General features: G+C 55.0%; 1 pseudogene; it reads left to right on the plus strand.

Annotated features, from left to right (window-relative positions):
• Window positions 1-505: 505 nt before the first annotated feature.
• Window positions 506-6,722, plus strand: LOC149267690 (uncharacterized; annotated as a pseudogene).
• The last annotated feature ends 2,246 nt before the right edge of the window (window positions 6,723-8,968 follow it).

An 8,968-nucleotide genomic window follows, 5' to 3' on the forward strand; every position in this document is an offset into this window, starting at 1 on the left:
ATACCATTGCGCTATAAAACCTAAACCACAAGACTAATTAATTATCGCAGGGGCTTCAACAAATAAATTTGTTGGCAACGAATCCACAGTCAGCTAGCCCAGCTTAGACTCGGGATAAACCGAAGGTTCATTACAACTGGCGCCCAACGTGGGGCCCTGCGATAAGAGTGTGATTAGTGAATACTTGTGAATATGGTGCGAGCGTGGGTATACAATCTTAAAAAAGATGAAGTGCTGCGTTATGGTGACGAGTTCGGCGTGAGCTTGTCAGGCACACTGGACATTATGCGGAGGCAGTTTGGCGAGTGGGTTGAGAGGAATGATGGAAGCATTCCTTACTCACTGAGGATCGCCGAGCTGGGGCAACTGCATGGACGCCGTGCCTCACTCAGGGATGAGGCAACGACCGCCGTCACGGAGGACGACCTGGAATCAGAGCTTGCGCATGTGGCGCGGCTCTGTGTGCCCTCCACAAGCGCAGCAGCGCGACTGCAGGACACGTGAGATGAGAACCACATCCACCCCGCAACCGGAAATTAGGCCACGAGGACACGACAGCACCGCTCAGGAATATCCAAAGGTGGCCAAACAAGTGCGGGAGTGGAGCTTCCGTTTTGATGGTACCACAAAGCCTTTGGAGTTCTTGGAGCAGGTGGAGTGGTCGGCGGATACATATGGTCTGGATCTGGATATGATCCCAAGGGCGATGCCAGAGCTGCTGAAAGGCATGGCCTTGAAATGGTACGTGGCCAACAATCGGCACTGGACGGCGTGGGCGACATTCGTGCGCAGCTTCCAGGAGTTTTTCCTGCCCAGAGGCTATCTGGAGAAGCTGGAGGATGACGTCAAACGCCGGAGGCAGATGGTAGATGAGTGCTTCAAAGTCTACATGGTGGAGATGCTATGGAGCAGACCGCGAGATGAAGCTCATATACAACAACAGCCTGCCCGATCTGCGTGCCTACGCCCGGGCATATCAATTCCACAATCTACATGGTGGAAATGCAGACTCTCATGCGGCCTCTGCGCTATGGAGCAGACCGCGAAATGTAGCTAATTTATAATAACAGTCTGCCCGATCTGCGCGCTTACGCCAGGCCGTATTAATTCCACAATCTAGTGGAATTGATGCACCTGGCAGATGAGTTCGAGGAGCTGGAGAAGGACCGCGAGAGGTTGAGACAACAGCCACGGCCTGGCCGGTCACGACTGATGGCCATGGACGACGCGGGAGGCGATGTGGAGTATCGCCACATGGAGGATGAGGCGAAACTTTCTCCTGCGCCGAGGAAGGGCGCAACCGGAACGGGGACACACATCCCCATCTAAGGCGTGCCGAGTGTGTGGTCAGGAGGGGCACCGCGCGTTTACGTGTCGCAACAAGGCGCTGGATTTCTGCTGGCAGTGCGGGCGCATTGGAGTAAGAACGTTTGCCTGTTGCCAGTCGGGAAAAGAGAAGCGACACCCGCCATCCAGGGGCGAGCGGGAGCAGCAGTCAGGAGCCCCCAGGCACTAGTGGGCCGTCTCCAGGATGAAGGCAGCCAGATGTCGGCCTTCGTGGCCATTGGAGCCACTCAACAAAGAGCTACGATCGACACGGGAGCCACAAGCAGCTTTATCAGCGAAAAGCTTGCTGACGAGCTCAGAGGAGTGGGCGTGGTGCGTGCTACACGGCGGCGCATACGCTTAGCGGACGGCAGTTGCAGTCAGGTGGACTCGCAACTGGAGGCGACGATCAGCCTGGGGAATCAGCAAATACAGATTCCGTTGCTGATTCTGCCAGGAGTGATCGAAGATCTAGTGCTGGGCTGGGATTTCTTGGCCAGCATGGGCACCACACTGGAGTGCGGTGGCTTGACATTGAAGGTCGAGCCAAGAATCCCACAGTCGAGCGGACAGCCGGAGGAGAAGCTGTCCGTGGCTGTGGCCAGCGTGGAGGCGAACCCAGCGACGCCGATGGAGGCGAACATGGAACAGCCAACGCCGATGCACAATGACCCAGAGGTGGATGCTTTCCTGAGGCATGAGCTGGACAAGTTCCAGCATGTGAAGGGCACCACCAGGATCATGGAGCACCGGATCAGGATGCTGGATAACAGGCCCATAAAGCAGTTCTACTTCCCCAAAAATCCAAAAATGCAGGCGGAGATCAACTTGCAGGTGGATGAGCTGCTGGCCAAAGGCTGCATCGAGCCCTCGAAGAGCCCACATAGCGCGCCGATTGTCATGGTTCGTAAGAAGAATGGGAAGTGGCGGCTATGTGTGGAGGATTTTCGACAGCTAAACAGCAGTTCCATCAAAGATGCATACCCTTTGCCGCGTGTGCATCACATTCTGGACCAGCTGCGAGAGGCGCGCTACATCAGCAGCCTGGATTTGAAGGATGGGTATTGGCAGATACCGATGGAGAAGGCCAGCAGACCACTGACAGCATTCACGGTGCCAGGAAAGGGGCTCTATCAGTGGAAGGTGATGCCGTTTGGACTCCATTCTGCACCGGCGACCTTTTAGGGAGCGCTGGACCAAGTGATCGGCCCAGAAATGATGCCCCATGCCTTTGCCTACCTGGACGACATCATCGTCATCGGCCGAACGCGACAGGAGCATATGAACAACCTACGAGAAGTGTTCCGGCGACTGCGGGCAGCCAACTTGAAAATCAACATCGACAAGTGCGATTTTTTCAAGAGCTGAAATATCTGGGTCACAAAGTCACGGAGGATGGCATTTGTACAGATCCATAGAAAGTGGCCGCTATCGCCGAGCTGAAGTCACCCACAAACGTAAAAGAGTTACGTCAATACGTGGGCGTGGCTTCATGGTACCGCCGCTTTGTGCCTGATTTTGCAGCCACAGTGCATCCGCTAAACGCACTGCTCAAAAAGGGCACGAAGTGGGAGTGGACTGAGGAGCGGCAGATAGCGTTCGAGACAGTGAAGGCCAAACTGACGGAGTCACCGGTGCTGGCGTGCTCAGATTTCTCGAAGCCGTTTTGCTTGCTAACGGACGCAAGCAATTATGGGCTTGGGGCAATCCTGACGCAGACACCTCGGAGGACGGAGAGCGTGTCATTTCGTATGCCAGCCGGACACTGAACAGTGCTGAAAAGAACTATTCAGCTACTGAGAAAGAGTGTCTGGCTATAATCTGGGGCATACCTGGAAGGCTACAAATTCGTAGTGGTCACTGACCATATGGCGCTGAAGTGGCTCAATTCCATTAAGAGCCCAACAGGAAGGATTGCCAGATGGGCACTGGAGCTGCAGTAATACGACTTCGAGATTCGCTACAGGAAGGGTAAGCAGAACGTGGTAGCCGATGCGCTCTCACGCCAGCCTCTGGGAGAGGAGGCGTGCCGTCTGGTCAAGAGCAAGGACATGCCAGCTGGGACAGGATGTCGCTGGCTCACCAAGCTTCGACAGGACATAAAGAAGGCGCCACATAAGTTTCCAGACTATATGGAAGAGTCTGGAAACTTATATCGGCACATCCCGCACCAAGCCGGCCACAAGGATGTGGCTGCATGGAAGTTGTGCGTGCCGGCGGACCGGCGCAAACAAGTGCTGGAGGAGAACCACGATGCAGCCACCGCTGGCCTTGGGAGCCGAAAAACTATCGCTCGGGTGGCAGCGCGGTATTACTGGCCAGGTATGTACCGGGATGTAAGAAATTACGTACAGCGCTGCGAAGTGTGTCAGCGATATAAACCCAGTCAGCTGCAAGCTGCTGGGCAAATGCTGACGCAGGTGCCCGAGGAGCCATGGGCAACAGTTTGTGCCGATTTTGTTGGCCCACTGCCGAGATCAAAGCATGGTAACACTATGCTTTTGGTTTTCATAGACCGTTTCTCGAAATGGACGGAGATGGGGCCTCTGCGGAGTGTGAATAGCACAGCTCTCCAGAAGGCATTTCGAGAGCGGATCTTGGCGCGGTTTGGCACGCCGAAGGTGCTCATTACTGACAATGGCACCCAATTCACCAGTCGGGCATTCAAGGCATTTCTGGAGGAGCTTGGGGTGCGTCACCAGTTGACAGCGCCATACACGCCTCAAGAGAATCCCACTGAGAGGGCAAATAGAACTGTGAAGACGATGATTGCGCAGTTCGCTGGAGATGACCAGAGATGCTGGGGACGACGCATTGCCGGAGTTGACGTTGGCGGTCAACAGCAGCGTGTCAGCATCCACAGGATATTCGGCCGCCTTCATCACGCAAGGGCGAGAGCCAAGGCTGCCCAAATCGCTTTTCGATGCGCAAACTATAGGCACAGGCCAGGAGGCACAGACCCCAGTCGAGAGAGCCAGCAAGATGCGCGAAGTGTTTGAGATCGTGCGTCGGAACCTGGAGAGAGCTGGACAGGATCAGGCGCGGCATTAAAACCTACGGAGGCGGCAGTAGAGGCCGGCCGTAGGTGACAAGGTGTGGGCAACGGAATGCAACTTGTCTAATGCCGCAGAGGGATTCGCAGCAAAACTGGCGCCACGCTATGGAGGCCTATATATAGTGGCCAGTTTTGTGTCTCCAGTCATCTGCCGGATCAGGTCGGAGGCAGAGAAGCGGACAAGGACGGCGCATATGGCGGATCTCAAGCCGTGGAGAGGAGACACGGGTGAGCAATAGAGCTGTTTTGTTTTTTTTTTTCCAAAAAAAAAAGGAGTGAATACACAGCGAAGTGTATTGCTTCTTATCAAAAAAAAAGAAGAAAAAATATAGACGACAAAATTTTGCTCAAAATGCATAATTTCGGTTGCAAAACGCATCTGTGACTGGAAAACTACAGTTGCCACCAGGAAAATTACGGTATGTGGGTGCGCAAGAACAATTGGTTTGAACTGCGCGCGCACGACAACAAGCAGTGTACAGTACTGCACCGAAAAACTTAGCTGTCGGTGCATGCGCAATGCATAGATACAACAACAAAGCAGTGCATGCGCAAGCAGCACTCATATACGGTACATGCGCAACAACAATGCGCGCAGCTGAAATTATGTATTTGTCTAGCGAAAGCGGAAAAACAACAACAAGCATTCCAGGCAAAAGAATTGCTGCACACACACACACAGCGAAGCGAGAGCAAACGAGCGTAGGCAAGGGTCAAGGGCCTACGTCGGCTACCCAGCGATCGCTAGCGCACGAAGATGTCAAAGTGAGCGACATCTAAAACCGCCAACAACAAAATGTACAGACAACTAAAGCAGCCAACAACAAAACACACAGCGACATATAAAACAATCACTACCGAAGAGATACATAAAACGGCCAACAACAATGCAACACAGAAGAAGAGCGTGCATTTGGTTGTTCGGCCACCGAAGGGCTATGTATGCATGTGTAGGTGAGAGTGGGGAAAACGGTATCAAGGCGATACCGTAGTCTGCCTGGAATTCAGCCATAAGGCAGGCAAAGCTAGAGTGGGCTGAACAGAGGACACAGGACCCGTTATATGCTGCCGCCTACGCAGCCGGCGGCGCGGCAGCATAAGGGTATAAAATGGGCAGGCGAGCCCATTTGGCTCGGCCTATTTTGTGAAAGTTATTATGGTAAGTGGACGCGTCGCGAAGCAAAACACCGACCTGGGCATCGGCCGGGTACACCCTGCCGATCCTCGGTTGCTGGCCAGCGACTACGCTGGAGCGGCACGAGGAGCGAGCAGGGTGGACACACCGGTGTCCAGTCAACGCGCACGTCGAGGCAGAGCGCGGCTGCCGCCGGTGAGGCTGCCGTTTCACCCGCGCCGTCAGCCGAAGAAACGATTACGGCGCCATCGGCCTTACTTGGAGCTGGAGCCGTCATCCAGCGAGGAGGCAAGCGCGGCCACGTCTGGATCATGGTCACCGGACAGCCTGACCAGCGACGCGGAGGACGAAGGGAGGCTCTGGTCACCAGCGAGCTCGCCCGGTGTCGCGACGGCACCCATGCCGACGAAAGCTTGGGAGAGGCTGGAGCAAGAGCGCTGGGACGAGACGCTGGTGAGCGAATATGTGCGTAACGGGCGATATTCGCTAACGCCTCCGCCCACGCCTTACCGAGGCTGCAGAGCAGCGAAGAAGAAGAAGAGCAGCCCATCATTGTAATCGACAGCGACGAGGACGAGGTGGACGAGCAGACCGCGACAATAGTGATCTCCGATTCGGAGGAGGAAGAAACGCCAGAACCTCCGCGGGTAAGTGCCAGCTACGCTGAAAAGGTGGTGGGGGGTCGTCTGGAGCACCGCGCCGAGTTTGTCATAACTTGGAGCGAACCCCTCACCCCGAAGCCCACGGGGTTTACACTGGAGTCCCGAGTCGCCACCACAGGCGACGCCACCACAGGCGACGCCGCAAGAGGCGACGCTACCACAGGCGATGCCGCAACAGGAGACGCCACCACAGGCGGCGCCGCCGCCGCCCGCACCACCGGAGACGTCGATGGACGCCGACGAGGAGTGGCGGCCAATACGACTGCCCGCCCGGGCAACGTTACAGCGCCAGGTGTCGGAGCCAGCACCGCCACCACCTCAGAGGCCTACATTGCAGCGGCAGGCATCTTGGCCCGACGCGGGAACAGCACAGTGGCTGGAGTTGCGGCGTGAGGAGTGGCCATTAGAAGTGGAGCAACACGCTGACCGGATAGACGCCCAGGGCAGCGGGCGCACCGCCCGCATCGTCTGGGCAAGGGGCATGAAATACAGGGTGCGACGGATGCCAAGCATTCCAATTTATCTGAAAACTTGCAATATGTAGATGATATTTCAGAATAAATAAAAAAAAAAAAACAAAACAAAACAAAATAAAACCACATATTTACAGCTTTGGATTGAGGTTGGCTCACCATTGATGCCTGCCACGCGACTGCTTGCTGGCCGAATCCTCGCGAACTGGCCAGCGATTTTGCTGTGAGCGGCCCATATTGCACGTGGGCATGCAGTCGGAGATGTGGCTGTTTGCTGTGAGAGTGTGACTACAGACGCCTGCCACGCGAATGGCTCCACCGGTCATGGATCGCCAGGTGTCGGTAAAGCTTGGCAACCGAATCCTCGCGCACTGGCCAGCGACTCCGCTGGAGCTGTGCGCGAAAGAGGAGTGGCCAAAAAGCGCACTGACACCAAAGATCGGACACCGGTGTCCATTTGCCAACGACGTCTGTGGCCCGATCTCATAGCAGCAGTGCATGTATTGACTGCGATGCCCCACCGGAGCATCCCCAAGGGCCCAAGAAGCAACAGGGATCAGAAGAGAGATGTCTCCAACGGCGAGGGACAGCATGCGCCAAATGGGCGAAATGGCCATTGCCATGCGCGCGTGCGCCAATGCCACCAATGTCGAGACTTATAAAAATATTAGCCCCATTCACTTACCGGCAGAATGCAGCATTGCCAGCGGTAAGGGGAAAATGCAGCTGAAAACGTAAACAGAGCGTTAACAGCAGCGATCAGCGCAGAATGGAGCATCGAGGGATGGAGCGACGCAAAACGGAGCAACGCAGCGGAGACGGGCGCCAAATTCAAACACGATGGTCTCGTGTTTTCCCGAAGGAAGAGGGGAGTGTGAGAAGCAATATGGGTATGCACGAGCAGCAGGAAGGCCCCGCTCCAGAGCCGAACAGGCCCCGTTACCACACGAGGCAGGGCCTGTGGCTGGGGTATAAAAGGCCACCAGCGGCTCCATACGAGGGGGAAAATAAAGTCGAAAACGATACGAGAGAGTGTTGCCGTCGAAATTTATACAAAGTGAAAGTGAAGAAAGTATCGAAATCAAGTCAACGCGAGTAGCAAACAGGACTCCCAGGACATCGTGGGAACTACAAGGACATCCAGTGGGAATCCTTGCAGATCATCAGCAGGCGCCGATCAGGACATCGGTGCATATAAGCAACGTAAGCGAGACCTGCACACCTGGGTGAGTTCGCGTAGCCGTGCGTAAGAGAAGTGCTTGTGAGTGAACGAAGCTAGTGTTGTGCTGTGAGTGAGCGAGTTAAGAGAGATCTGCATAGCTGGCGAACCGCCAGAAGCGTTACAGCGTGTTTAGCACAACACTCTCCCAGCCGGAGTGCGTTGAACAAGCGCTCAGTAGGTGTGCGTCGCTAAGCAAACCAGCGAGCCAGCATACATTTACATAAGTGACGTGTACATTGCATATTTATTTAAGAAAATATACCATTGCGCTATAAAACCTAAACCACAAGACTAATTAATTATCGCAGGGGCTTCAACAAATAAATTTGTTGGCAACGAATCCACAGTCAGCTAGCCCAGCTTAGACTCGGGATAAACCGAAGGTTCATTACAACTGGCGCCCAACGTGGGGCCCTGCGATAAGAGTGTGATTAGTGAATACTTGTGAATATGGTGCGAGCGTGGGTATACAATCTTAAAAAAGATGAAGTGCTGCGTTATGGTGACGAGTTCGGCGTGAGCTTGTCAGGCACACTGGACATTATGCGGAGGCAGTTTGGCGAGTGGGTTGAGAGGAATGATGGAAGCATTCCTTACTCACTGAGGATCGCCGAGCTGGGGCAACTGCATGGACGCCGTGCCTCACTCAGGGATGAGGCAACGACCGCCGTCACGGAGGACGACCTGGAATCAGAGCTTGCGCATGTGGCGCGGCTCTGTGTGCCCTCCACAAGCGCAGCAGCGCGACTGCAGGACACGTGAGATGAGAACCACATCCACCCCGCAACCGGAAATTAGGCCACGAGGACACGACAGCACCGCTCAGGAATATCCAAAGGTGGCCAAACAAGTGCGGGAGTGGAGCTTCCGTTTTGATGGTACCACAAAGCCTTTGGAGTTCTTGGAGCAGGTGGAGTGGTCGGCGGACACATATGGTCTGGATCTGGATATGATCCCAAGGGCGATGCCAGAGCTGCTGAAAGGCATGGCCTTGAAATGGTACGTGGCCAACAATCGGCACTGGACGGCGTGGGCGACATTCGTGCGCAGCTTCCAGGAGTTTTTCCTGCCCAGAGGCTATCTGGAGAAGCTGGA

This window comes from Drosophila arizonae, unplaced genomic scaffold (genome assembly GCF_054131065.1).
Source record: "Drosophila arizonae isolate 15081-1271.41 unplaced genomic scaffold, UAZ_ARI_1.0 ARI_Backbone_71, whole genome shotgun sequence".
Lineage (NCBI taxonomy): Eukaryota > Metazoa > Arthropoda > Insecta > Diptera > Drosophilidae > Drosophila > Drosophila arizonae.